Here is a 15,306-nt window from a genome sequence, read left to right on the forward strand (position 1 = left end):
CTTTAGTTTGAAAAGCAATGCTAGGTGAAATTACAGTAACATTACATCACATTGCTGACAGACATTTTACAATTTTCATATGTAAGAGGGTGAATATCACCATATAGCAACAACATCACTACATAATAAAAATATGGACTATTCTAGAACATAATGAACTTACAGTACTGTTTTTTTATCTAATTAATCTAATATTAATAAAATGTAATCCTTTGTTGTATATGATTCAAATTGGAAGGGTATGCAACTTTATTCTACACTCTTTTAACATAATCCGTTTATTTAATAATCCTAAGGCTAATAGGTTAGTTATATGGTTCTACATATTTGGGTGGTTATATATATATATATATATATATATATATATATATATATATATATATATATATATATATATATATATATATATATAAAAGGTTGTTAAGATTGAGATCCTACGCAGGATCGTTTTTGGGTTTGCAAGGCCGAGATTATTAGATCGGAATCAGGATCCTAAGATCCCACAAAATAAAACATAATGTTAATTTATGATTTTCATAATAAATATTTCTTACATTCAAATTTTCGTTCAAAAATTATAAAAACATCAAAATATTAGTCCTATGTTACAACACAAAATGATAAACAGTAAATTAATAAGGGAAGATAGGATCAGATGGGATCGAATCCCGATCCTACGATCTTACCTGTGATCATACCCTAAATATGATCTGTTTACGATTCGACTCCTATTTCATACCTAGGATGGTACAATCCTACGATCAGGATCACAATTTTTACAACCATATATATATATATATATATATATATATATATATATATATATATATATATGTATATATATATATATATATATATATATATATATATATATATGAGGCGACGGATGAGGCCCAATTTCATCATCAAGTGTTGAAGGAGGTGATCAATCATACATACAGATTGGAGCTCCAGGTGTAGAGGACGAAGTCATGGGTTTCTTTTTCTGATGTTTGGATTACGTATGTGTATAAACAGTTGGTTCGATTGATGAATCTCTTGATAGTGTACTGTGGATACTAGTTTCTTTTCTGTACCCTAAGACGATGGCTAGGAGGAATACTTATACTTTTCGGGTTTGAGTACTGGAAAACATCATACACATTTGTTTTGTAACCTCATAGCTTTTCTTACTCTAACTACCCCCTGTTTTGGTGATTTCTATATGATATATGATGCATAGTATACTTACATGGTTGCATGAAATATGTGTTGTTGTGGTATCACTGTTTCCTTTAACACTAACACTAACACGCCACAACATAACTATAAGGGTACAAACTTGTTGATTGAGACCAAATAACTCATGTCTCGACGCTAACTTTAGGAATCTATAAATGGAACCTCCAAGAATTACCAAATCTAGCCAAGGTATTCAAGATAACAAAGATTCCCAATCTGCTCAGAGTAACCCACCTCTAGACCATGCGGCTATTGAGGCAATGGTCGGGCAAAGGATAGCTGATGCTTTAGCCACACTTGGAAACAATCGCCACATAAACACTGCGACGAGAGCACGAGGTGAAAGCTCCCAAGGAAACGATAAAGGTGCCCCAAGAGTATGCACCTACGAGTACTTTTTTAATTGCAAGCCTAATATGTTCTGTAGGAACGAGGGAGGTGTAGGCCTCATGAGATGGATCGAGAAGGCTGCGTCTATCTTCGAAATCAGCTCTTGTCCCGAGGAAAACAAGGTTAAGTTCACCGCTTACACTTTTGCGGACGCGGCCATGTCTTGGTGGAACAGCCACGTCAAGACCATGGGTCTCGCAAGTGCTAATGCCCTAAACTGGGAGAAACTAAAGCAAATTCTCATCGAGGAGTATTGCCATCCGAAAGAAGTACGACAATTCGAGCAAGAGTTGTGGAACTTGACATTGAGCGATGCTAACCTATCGACCTGCACCACCAGGTTCAACGATCTCGCGACCCTTTATCCAAACTTCATGAATCCCGAGTACAAGAAGGTGGAAAGGTACAAATGGGGATTGGTTCAACCCATTCAAGGGTTGGTCACAACATCTCAACAAACAACATACGATAATACCAAGAGGTTAGCATACAACTAAAACAAACAAAAGATAAAACGAGGCACTTTGGTCCAGAAAGATGACATCCCGAAGTCAGGGGAAAACAAGTGAAAATCCGGAAGCGGATTCAAGAGTACCTCAAAATAAGCTCCAAGTAAGAGGCAGGAAACTGTCAGGGCATATGCCATAAGCCCAGCCTCAATACCGGCTGCAACCCACACACCCCAAGGACACTACATGGGTAAAAACTCGAAATGCAACTCGTGTCACTTCTACCACTACTGCAACTGCATGCACTTTACCAGGTGCAATCACGGAGGGAATATCATATAATACTGCAGATAGCTTGCGACTGCTCCTGCTGCCACAACCAACTTAAGGGTGGCTTCCTTGCCAGATAATTGAGCTTGTTTTGTGTATGAGATTACGGAGCACATCAAGAGGAACTACCCAAAGTTGAGGAACAATACAGGAAACACTCGGGGAATAGCGTTTGTGATTGGCGCAAAGGATGCCATTAAGGACCCCATCGTTGTGACTTGTGATAGGTATAGTTCCTATTAACGGTTTATACACATCTATACTCATTGATTCTGGTGTTGAAAGAAGTTTCATTACACTTAAGTTTAGATAATTTTTAAGCCATAAGTCTAGACACTTAGATGAGCCTTATACAGTAGAAATGGCCAATGGAGAATTTGGTGGTACTTAGGAAATACTAGAAAGTCGCCTTCTAACTCTCAATCACCACACATTTCACGTCGATCTAATGCCTATGATCATTAGAAGTTTCGATGTCGTAACTGGCATGGATTGGTTATCACCTCACCAAGCCGAGATCTTATGCTATGAAAAAGCAATACGATTACCCCTACCCAATAGGGAATCCTTAGTAATCTACGAAGATAAGCCCAACAAAAACCTTAGAATCATCTCTTGAATGAAGACGCAAAAGTACATTCACAAGAAATATCATGCTTTCTTTGTCCACATCATAGATAAGAGGGGCGATAAAAAGGAAATCAAAGACATACCCTAAGTATGTGATTTTCCCGATGTATTTCCGGAGGACTTGCTCGGACTACCACCAATTCGCGAGATTGAATTTCAAATTGACCTAGTTCTAGGGGCAGTGGCAGTGGAAAAATCTCCTTACCGATTAGCCCCTTCACAAATGAAAGAACTACTTGGTCAACTTCAGGAGCTTTTGGATAAACGCTTTATAAGACCAAGCTTCTCACCCTGGGGAGCACAACGCTATTTGTTAAAAACAAGGATGGAACCTTCAGAATGTGTATCGATTATCAGGAATTGAATAAGTTGACAATCAAGGATAGATATCCACTGCCAAGGATCGACGATCTATTCGATCAGTTGTGGGGATCTAGCTTTTACTCAAAAGTTAATTTAAGGTCAGAGTACCATCAACTTCGAGTACATGAGGAAGACATCCCAAAGAAAAAATTTAGAACTCGCTACCGCCACTATGAGTTTCTAGTTATGCCTTTTGGGCTAACTAATGCCCTAGAGGTCTTCATGGATCTAATGAACCGTATCTGTAAACCTATCTAGACAAGTTCGTGATCGTATTCATCGATGATATGTTGATATACTCAAGCACAGAGGAAGAACACGGTCAACACCTTCCACTAATTTTAGAATTGTTAAGAAAGGAGAAATTATATGCAAAATTCTCGAAGTGTGAACTTTGGATCAGGGTAGTATATTTTCTAGGACACGTAGTCAGCGACAAAGGCATACACGTGGACCCTTCCAAGATAGAAGCTATACAAAATTAGGAATCACCCACAACACCAACATAGGTGCGTCAATTTCAAGGACTGGCAGGCTATTACAGGAAGGATATGCAGTTTGAATGGAAGGAACAACAAGAATCTGTGTTTCAGAAACTGAAAACGCATGCTATCTAGTGTGCCACTTCTTTCACTTCTGGGAGGAACCGAAGACTTTGTCGTCTATTGCGACGCATCACATCAGGGCATCAGATGTCTACTTATGCAAAGACACAAAGTGATCACTTATGCTTCACGTTAACTTAAGACTCACGAGAATAATTATACCACCCATGATTTTAAATTAGGAGCTGTAATTTTCGTGTTAATTATCTGGCGACACTATTTGTATGGCACGAAGTGTGTCATATCCACTGACCAGAAAATCCTTTAGCATATATTCAACCAAAAAGAGCTCGACATGAGACAACAAAGATGGTTTGAACTTCTAAATGACTACAAGTGCGAGATGCGATACCTCCCGGGTAAAGCTAACGTAGTAGCTGATGCCCTGAGTTGAAAGGAACAAGCCAAACCTCACAGAATGAAAGCTCTCACTCTAACCATTCAATCAAATCTCAATACCCAAATCCGAGAAGCACAAGTAGAGGCACTTATGGAAGAAAATAAGGCAGATGAATGCTTACAAGGTATGGAGAAATAATTCGATTCCTAGGAAGATGGAACCTTACGTTTCATGGACCACACCTGGGTACCAAAATTTGGCAAAATCAGGAGCCTAGTACTGGACATAGCTCACAGGAAAAGATACTCAGTTCACCCATGATCTGATAAGATGTATCTTGACTTAATGAAAAGTTACTTGTGGCTGAACTCGCCACCTACGTGAGCAAATGCTTGACCTGTGCTAAGGTCAAGGTAGAATACCAAAAATCATCGTGTTTACTACAACAACCTGAAATACCCGAGTGGAAATATGAGCATGTATCCATGGACTTCATCACAAAACTACCCAAGACACCTAGTGGTTACAACATGATTTGGGAAGTAATCGATCGTATGACTAAGTCTGCCCATTTCCTACCAATCAAGGAGATGAAAAGACGGAAAAGTTAGCTAGTACTCACGTCAAGGAGATAGTCCAGCTACACGACATACCGACATTTATCATCTCGGATAGAGACAACTGATTTACATCCCGGTTCTGGTAAACAATGCAATGGGCATTGGGAACCGCACTCGATATGAGTACAACCTATCACCTGCAGACATATAGTCAAAGTGAAATAACCATATAAACCTCGGAGAATATGCTCAGAGCATGTGTGATTGACTTTCAAGATGCTTGGGATACTCACCTACCATTGGTTAAGTTATCCTATAACAATAGTTATCACATGAGTATAATTGTTGCATCCTTTGAAGCACTTTATGGCAGGAAGTGTCGTTCATCGATATATTGGACAGAGGTCGGTGATACTAAAATAGAAAAAGAAACACACGAGGAACACTTTGCTAACCGGACCATAAATTATTCACGAAACCACAAAGAAGATCGTAAAGATCAAGGAACGATTGAGACCGACCCATGATCATCAAAAGAAATACACCAAATTTCGATGAAAACCTCTTGAATTTCAAGTTAGAGATAGAGTAGTGCTAAGAGTAACTCCTTGGAAAGGAGTTATAAGATTTGGCAAAAGGGGCGAAGTTAACATGAGATACATAGGACCTTTTGATACCCTTTCTAAAATAGGCCAGGTAACCTATAGAATCACTTTGCCCCAAGACCTCAGTAGCGTACAAAATGTCTTCCATGTGTCAACTCTTAAGAAATGTATCTCTGAAGACACGCCAGTTGTATTTAATGATAGAACGTGAAAATACGTCATCGACCGTCATTAGTATTTAATGATAGAACGTGAAAATGTAATAAAGACAACCTTGTAACCATCATGTATATTTTAATATATTTGAATTTTTCGTCCTTATTTACGTCAACCGTTAGGCTAAAAAACGAGTGCGTAAAACGTCGTGTCACTTTGAGAACAGGTCAACATACTTAGACTCTTTAAGCCACTGTGATTATAGAATGTAAATTTCTCAAGAATCCGGCTCTGTATGGGTGAGATATGACTTTTATAATAAATAAATATCTACCGTACTTAAAATCTTACAACGACGAAAACTACAAAGAGAATGGTTCCCTACTGGAAAAACTCACCAACTAGGCAATCGTAGTACTACTTAAAGTAGGAACTATGAGAAAAAAGAACACCTAAAATGGATGTTGTATGAGAGAGTTATGATTTTTATAAAATCATAATGGTAATAAAAACTAGTCGAAAAACGAAAGTAAAAACTAGCCAAAACGACCAAAAGGAAAGTTGTAGAGGACGACGAGACCTACATGGATATATAGGAGTCATTGCAAATGAAGTTCGTATGCGATAGTTATAGAGTTTTAAAGTTGATTTTTACGGTCACGCGCGCTCGCGCATCCACCTGGATACCGAGTGACGTCGCACAAGGAGACGACGACACACGAGAACTCCATGTGGCTCAAACGTAAAAGTGTGGTACGCACTCCAAAACTTGCTATAAATATAAAGCTTCAGCATATCACTTTCCTCACCCCTCACACTTATTCTCTTTCTGCATCGATCCTCGTGCCTCTGCCCCGAGCACATCTCGAAGTGTTGACTTTCAGTTTCTACCCAACAATAGCGTTTTCATAACTCATATGTGAGTTCACAGCCCCATTTTCCAAACCTTTTAGGAGGGATACATGTTAAAATGAAACTATACATAGTTATTACTAAATATAGTTAGATAATTATGCTCGTAACATTAGGATACTATTATGCCCAGTAGAGACTCTGCCCAAACGTTTAGCTAAATTTATGCCTAGTTGTTATACCTAATGATAAAAAAGATCATAGCTAGTTGTTATGTTGGCCAATTTCCAGGTAACACTGATTCTCTAGTCTTCATTATAGCCACCCTTTTGGATAAGCTTGGTACCTAGTGTTACTTTGCCCAAATACTCGGCTACTCAAAACACACACTATATATATATATATATATATATATATATATATATATATATATATATAATAAACAGGCACATATGAATACAACAAGAATAAAAACACGACCGACCAGGGGAGGCCCCTAGAACAATAGTTAGACGAGACATGATTCATCAACGCTCTGAAAGATTTCCAGCTGGCTCCCAACCTATAATCGTTAAATGTTAAGTGATCGGGAGTGATATGTATAGATCTATACAGGATTGACACTCCTACCGGTAGTTTCTTGCTACAACTTCATGGCAAGTCAAAGAATATATAACTTTCTAAACACATTTGCGATGTTGGATGAAGTGTCGTGGTTTTCAGGATCAACAGTGATATCTCGATTATAGGAACTCATCGTAACTTTGTTAAACTAAAAATAACTATCTTATACTACTACTAGGAACCAACCTAAGAAAGTAGTGATAGTACACAAAAACTCAAGGAGTGAGTTTAGGATAAAAAACGGACCCTTCCTCCGAACTTCGTTATCGACTCTTTCATTAGGAATCTGTCAGCTAATTCTCACTCCATATTAATATTAATAATATTTGAATGTAATGTCCGTGTTTCTAGGCTAATCATTAGTATGATGATGTAATAGTTAGGGTCAACAATTGTAACCTACTTTGAAGTAATAAAGAGGAATTATTTGAATATTATGTGAATTATGTGATTTTATGTGCATTATACTCATTTATAAGATAAAATAAGTTAAGAATAAAAATAAGCGTAAAAAATAAAATAATATACAGACCCGATATCTATGAATAATGTTGTAGTGGTCTTGACAAGGATTCCGGAGATATAAAGAACGCTGAAATCCGACTTATAACGAAAAAGTTATGACATGTCAAAGTTTCGTGACAAAATCGACACGACGCTATGTGACGTAAAAAGTGAGTTTACGATAAAGTACTTTTTAGCCTTAGCAATCTAAAAGAAAGTCATAGTATACGTTAAACCGAGATCGTGCATAAAATGAACGTCCAAATTTGACTTTGTATGAGGAAGTTATGATTTTTTTAAGATTTGGCATAACAGTATGCAACCCGAAATTCGAATTTTAGATCGACCGATTTTTAGCCGACACAGCCTAAAAGAGAATCGAAGATCTCGTTAATAGGAGCTCAACGATAAAAAGACAGATGAAAATAGACGGCGGGTGACAAAGTTGTGAATTTTTAACAGACTGTACCTGTCCAGGCCTGTTGAAATATAACTTAAAAAATAAAGTCAAAATTAGCCGATGAAGTCTAAACGAAAGTTGTAGAGTAAATCTCCACACACTGAATGTCTAAAAAGAAGCTCGTATGCGAAATTTATGGAAATTAGAAGTCGGGATGGGGCTGATGCGAAGTGGGTGACATGGTCGAATCTCGGCCCTTGCTAGCTCCCTACGGTCTTCGCTTCGGATCGCAATACGTTCCCCTCATATGCGGAGCGTAGTCCTCATGTGGCAACATACCTGCGAGGTGCGCCCATCGTACCGAGGACCAGGCTGCCTATTAAAAGGGATGCGAGGGATTCCATTAAATCTCACACCTTAACCCTTTTCTCTCTCTCTCTCTCTAACTTCTCTCTATACCTCCCCCAACCTTTAGTACTTCCCAAGTGCTAAGAGGCGAGTCCCGGATAGCCAAAAGGCTCAGAGAAGAAGAGCTTTTCGGCTCAGAAGTTCTGCCCCTGCAGATCGCGGTTCCTAGCCAAACCTCCCGGAAAGTGAGTTATGCTTACCCTACTTTAAGTATAACTTATGTTTAAGTTTATTATTGTTATTATTAACTTATAAACAATATATATATATATATATATATATATATATATATATATATATATATATATATATATATATACACACACACACAATAAAATATAATATACAAAGTGTTATTTTAATATCTTTTAACTACTCGCGGTACGGGGAATGTGGTTTGAAGGGCCGCATAAGGTTGTTGGATTTCAGAAGTGCCATAATGCCAAAATAGTCCTGCCCTCCGGTGTTTCATGTCTGGCCCCTATCTGTACATAGTGGGTGAAAAGTATTGTTTAACACTTATAAAAAAATATCACTCGTAAATAGCCGCAATAAATATTAGACTAAAATCTAGTGGCAATAATACTAGCTTTCGTCAAAGGAAAATATAATTGTTAGAAGCGAAGCGCTGCCTGAATTGGGAATCATCATTTTAACAAGTGAGTGCATAGTTACTTTCAACTTACACACACACACACACACATATATATATATATATATATATATATATATATATATATATATATATATATACATATATGAAGTATTTAATATAAATTACTTGCTATGTGTGCATATTATCTGTGTTCTTGATATTTATGTTAGATGAACAAAATATACATGTTTTATCTGATTTAAACTGTATATGTATTTTATACCTATAATTATGATGGGTAAAGATGGGTATATGAAATAGATGATGAGAAATGAATTCAAATGATGAGATGTTTAAGCTGACTTAGTCATCTAGCGGAGTATAGATGACGACCACAGACTATGTTAGATAGTGTAGTTGAACGTTGTAGGTTGTAACAACGCAAATTTTCAAACAAATTTTTCATTTTAAAATATAGTATTTCCATTCAAAACAAGGCATAAACATTTTAGGTGTCATGTCAAAATACAAATCGTCTAAATCCCAAGATCATAAATCATCCTTCAGTGTGTACAGATCATGCCGGCGCCTTCCCACGGTCCTCGCTAGTACCTGAAACACATACATAACAACTGTAAGCATAAATGCTTAGTGAGTTCCCCAATATACAACTTACGCACATACGCCTTTCCAGGCCCTGACCTTCCGGTCCATGTGTCTCAGGGGACTTCCGTCCCTGCTGGGTAAACCTTCCGGTCCTACCCACGCCGACCTTTCGGTCCATAACACAACGCCTTCCGGCCCATAACATAATCGCCTTCCGGCCCATAACATACATAGCACGTATAGCAAATAACTTACCACATATAGCACACATATCACATATCATATCTGACCTTCCGGTCGCACAGTCTAACCCTTCCGGGTACAGTATAGTGAGAAGACTCACCTCGTGAATATCGAAAGCTAGCAAATCCTGAAATCACTCGTGCTCGGTCCGCCGAGCTACAATCTCCCTATAACATCATATATCTCTTATTAACACTTTTATCTTCTAAGTTTGACTATCCCTAAGAAGTCCGGCATAGGTCAACTCTGGTCAACGGTCAACTTGACCGGACTCGGCGAGTGCTAGAGCGACTCGGCGAGTCTAGACGTCCTCACCAATTCTCTAAGATTCCCCCTCTACTCGTCGAGTATCCTCCTTGACTCGACGAGTTACTCCTGGAAGAATCGCGGGGCCACCCCGACTTAACTCGCTGAGTCTGAAGAACAACTCGACGAGTCCCAGTTAATCTTCAAGCTACTCGCCGAGTCTGTTCATCGTACTCGGCGAGTCCATGCCATGCAACCGCTCAAACTGCTCTCTAAGGTCAGAACTGCTCCGACCATTCATAGGTCTGGCCTTCCTAGACTGATCCATCACGTAGGGTCCTCATTTCGGTGCTCATAATACACTCCATGACTCATAATTTACATTTTGACCTAAGGCATAAGGATTCCAATCCAAAACCTCCATTAATTCCCGAAATGTTCAGGCATAGGACATTCTGGACCTCCAAAGGTCCCAATACAGGGTTCCAATCGTTTGGGGGACTAAGGTAACATTCAATCTAGCCACAAAAGGGTTCCATAAACCCTAAATCCATATACACATCAACATAGTAGAGTATAACTCGAATTCTTACCTGAATAATGTGCTCTCTGTGTCCCCAATCCTCAGAACGTGACTTCCCTTGTTGTTCCCTTAACCAAGCCTTCTCTTCCTTGCACAACAACTCTTCCAAAATCAACAATGGCCTTCAACCTTGCTCCAGATGCTCACAATCAATTTAGGGTTTCTCTCAGAAGGCTAGAGTGAACAATGACGGCCATAAAGTCCTTCATATACGTCCCAAACCTGAACAGTTAGGGTTTTCGCTAAACAGCGCAGACTCGCCGAGTCCATATCCGGACTCGTCGAGTCCAATCGCGAACCCGCGACCAGATCTGTGATCCTACTCGGCGAGTCTAGGCTCCAACTCGCCGAGTCCCCTCTTAAAACACCCAAAAACATAATTATAACAATACCTGAAATTCCGGGTCCCCCTCATGGTTGCCTTACTGGCATATATTGCTGAGGAATTCCCTAAGCAATATTGTCATCCCGATGATGATCCTTAGGCTTGGTTCCTTAAGTTAAATGCTTTAGGGATAGAAAGTGAGGATAACGGGAACCGGTAATCTGGTTGATTGATGTGATGAAATTAATAAACTTAATTATTGTGGGTTGAAAACCCTATGTGTTCACTAGGTTCCCAAGCCTGACCCACTCAGTTTCTTGTATACAGGTAGTGGCACAAGAGCATAGATGTGATGATCTGATGAGGGATTATGGATTATAGGCATGTAGAAATAAATAGAATGTTGTAAGGCCTATGATGTTTCCGTTTATGCTTTTGATCTATATTGACAATGACATCTCGAGGTTTTTAATATGATGAAAATACATTTCTTCGAAAATGCTTTGATAAATTCTTTATCATATTTTTGTGAACAAATTCCGCAACATATTTACTTAAAAGGATACTATAATTTTCAAATAAAGCATAAACAAATCAATCTTTTATAGCCGTGAAATTGGGGATGTCACAATGAGGATTACACTACATAAATACCATGTAAAAATCATAACTCTTTCATACGAACTTCGTTATCGACTGTCTTAATATCAATGAATTCCTATTGACAAGATCTTAAACTCTTGTTTACATTGTTTTGGCTAACACTCAACCGATTTTAAATTTCAGTTTCTGTGTCCACACTACTGCGCCGAAACTTTGAAAAATCATAACTTCCTCATACGAAGTTAGATTTGGACGTTTTCTATATGCACATTCTCTCTTTTCCGATTACTACGACTTTATTTTAGACTACTTAGGCTAATAAATAACTTATATCTGATTCACTATTTACGACGCTCTTTGTCGTATTGGGTTGAACGCGAAACTTCGATGAATCATAACTTCTTCATACCAAGTCAGATTTAAGAGTTCCTCATATCCCCCTGATCTCCCTTATGACTACTATGATTTTCATCAAGATTATTTATCCTAAGTAATTTTTTTTATTTTAATGTTTATTTTAGCCCTATTTATTAACTCTTAAAATATGTTTTTTACACAAACATTATATACACATAATATTTATCAAATTTCCACATACATAATATATAATCACATATATTCAAATAGTTCTATTTCATTTATTCATAAAAGATTACAATTGTTGACCGACATAAATATATGTTATATAATTATGCCTAGCGAGAAATGCAAGCATTACAGTTCTGATGGGTTTTGTGATGGTAGTAAAGAGAGAGATAAAGAGATAGATAGATAGAGAGGGAGGGAGATGGGAGAGATTTTGGTGTGATTATAGAGAGGGGGTGAGGGCTTTTATATAGGAAGTTAATCTTTGATCCAACGACCCATATCGATTCCAATTCAACGGTCTATGTCAATCGATGTGACATTGATCTTATCCGATATAGGAGGCATGTATTTCACGAATTTTTAGTTGTATTGATTTCGTTAATTAAATCAAATGCTAAACTCTCTCGAGATTCGGAATATGCATTTGTTAGTTCCTGACGGATAGCTTAGCTAACCTAACAAATCGTTTGAAAGTCTGTTTTTGATAGAAATTCATTCATAGTTACATTTTTTCACTCTCTGAAAGGGTTTATATGACGTGAGATGGAAACGTTAGCTTTTGAATCAAATACTACATTCAAACTTGGGATGTAATACATAACTATCTTTTCGTGACGGACCCCACAACTAACAATACAAATCGTCCCAAGGTTTATTAGTGGTGAAGTTGAGATTCCTATGGTTTGTCCTTATCCATGACAACTCATGGATTTTTCGTGCGAAAAAAGTTAGGAACATGTTAAATGCCTAAATTGAATAAGATTTCTGGGAAAATTATCAGGGATTAAAAACTCATCTTTTAAGACATCTTATTTTTCATTTGAAAATTCATTTTTTGCTCTTGATATTTGTTGAGTGTATTGTTTATGCATAAAAAATGTTTAATACATATATCTCTTTCAATCATATGCACTAACCCATTACTTATGTATACTGAAACTATTTGTTTGCCAATGATTTATACTAATCAATGACTTAACTGATATTTTATATGTATTTCAAAGTGCAAAACTCATTAGGTCTATTACAATAGTAATATGAATGATATTGTTTGACTAAAGTTTACCTAATTTTTACAATTGTCACATTCTTCCCACGTTAAGGTAATTTTTCCCAAAATTTAACTCGTACTGCTCTCTAGCAGAGCATAACTGAATAACTGAGGGTACTAGCTTTTCGTTTGATCTTCCTGTCCCCAAGTAAATTCTGGTCCTCGTCTAAAGTTCCATCAGACTTTTATTATAGGGATACGACTTTGTTTTAATATTTTGATCTCTCAATCCATGATTTCTATAGGTTCTTCCACAAAGTGGATTTTGGAGTTGATTTGGATCTCATCGAGAGGGATAACAAGTGTGTCTTGAGATAAGAACTTCTTAAGATTTGATACATGAAAGGTATCATGTACATTATTGAGTTCCTGAGGTAGTTTGAGTATATAGGCTACAAGACCAATTTTGGTTAGAATTTCTAAGCGTACTATATATCATTGATTTAGCTTTCCTTATTTTATGAATCATATTATTCCATTCCAAGGAGTGACTTTCAACATAACTCAACCTTTGACTTGGAATTCCAAAGGCTTACATCTCCGATCAATGTAACTTTTCTGACAATCACATGCAACCTTAATTCTATTTTGAATTTGGCCATATTTTTAGTTTTTTAACATATGATTTCAGGTCCAGTAAGTAGTGTATCCCCCACACGTTTCTTAGCTAATTGGGTATCTCCTACTTCTTACCAACATATTGGTGATCAACATTTGCATCCATAAGGAGCCTCAAAAGATGCGACTTTGATGCTGGTGTGATAATTATTATTGTAGGAAAACTCAACTAAGGGTAGATGAGTAGGCCATGCATTCCTAAAGTCTATAACACAAGCTCGGAGCATTTCTTCTAGAGTCTGTATGGTCCTTTTACTCTGACCATGTATTTGTAGATGATAAGTCGTGCACATATTCAAACGTGTTCCCTAGAATTTTTGTAAGGATTTCCAAAATCGCGAGGTGAATTTACTATCTCTATCAGAGATGATAGATACAGGTACCTTATTCAATTAACGAATTCCTTCAGATATGTCCTTGTCGGCTTCACCATCTTGTCAGTCTCTTTGATTGGTACGAAGTAAGTGGACTTAGTTAATCGGTCAACAACCACCCAAATTTTGTCATAACCACTAGATGTCTTGGGTATTTTGGTTAGGAAGTCCATGGAATTTTTTCCCACTTCCACTCGGGTATCTATGATTATTGTAATAGTCCTGAGCCTTTTTGATACTTTGCTTTGACTTTAGAGAAAGTCAAGAATTTACTCCCATAAGTGGCAATGTCTGCTTTCATGTTTCGCCACCAGTACGTACTTTTTAGGTCTAGATACATCTTATCAGATCCTGGGTGGATAAAGTATTACGATCTATGAGCGTTATCCATAATTAGGCTTCGCATGTTACCAAATTTTGGAGTCCAAATTTGATTCATGAAATACAGATCCCCTTCGTTATTGGGTTTGAAATGTTTACCCATACCTCGTAAGGATTCATTCATAACATTTTCAGTCTTTAGATCTTCGAGTATTTGCCTTTCCAAGATGATAACGAATATCACATTTATAATCGTTTAGGAATTCAATCCATCTTCGTTGCCTTATGTTGATTTCCTTCTGGTCAAAGATGTGTTGAGGGCTCTTATAATTTGTGAATATGGTACATTTTGTACCGTAAAGAGAGTGTCACCATACCTGAAACACATATCACATAACACGGTAAGCATAAATGCTTAGTGAGTTCCCCAAAATACCATATACAACACATAAGCCACTCAAGGAAGCAAACTGCACACCCCTTGGGGAAATCCCTCACGAAATGCCCCTCCTTGCCACACTTGTAGCACACCCCCGCCCTGCACACTCCCTCATTGCTCTTGCCGCACTTCCCACAAGTGTAACCCTTCGGGCCTCCATATCTCGAATCAGTGGGCTTTGCCCGCTTGGCTGCCGGCTGAGACTGTGCCGGCCGCCTATCCCCCTATGAGACTCGGCCTCCTCCCTGGCCTGTGTCTCTAGCTCGATCTCCCTCTT

The sequence above is a fragment of the Lactuca serriola genome, chromosome 5 (genome assembly GCF_051521515.1).
Source record: "Lactuca serriola cultivar US96UC23 chromosome 5, Lser_US96UC23_V15, whole genome shotgun sequence".
Lineage (NCBI taxonomy): Eukaryota > Viridiplantae > Streptophyta > Magnoliopsida > Asterales > Asteraceae > Lactuca > Lactuca serriola.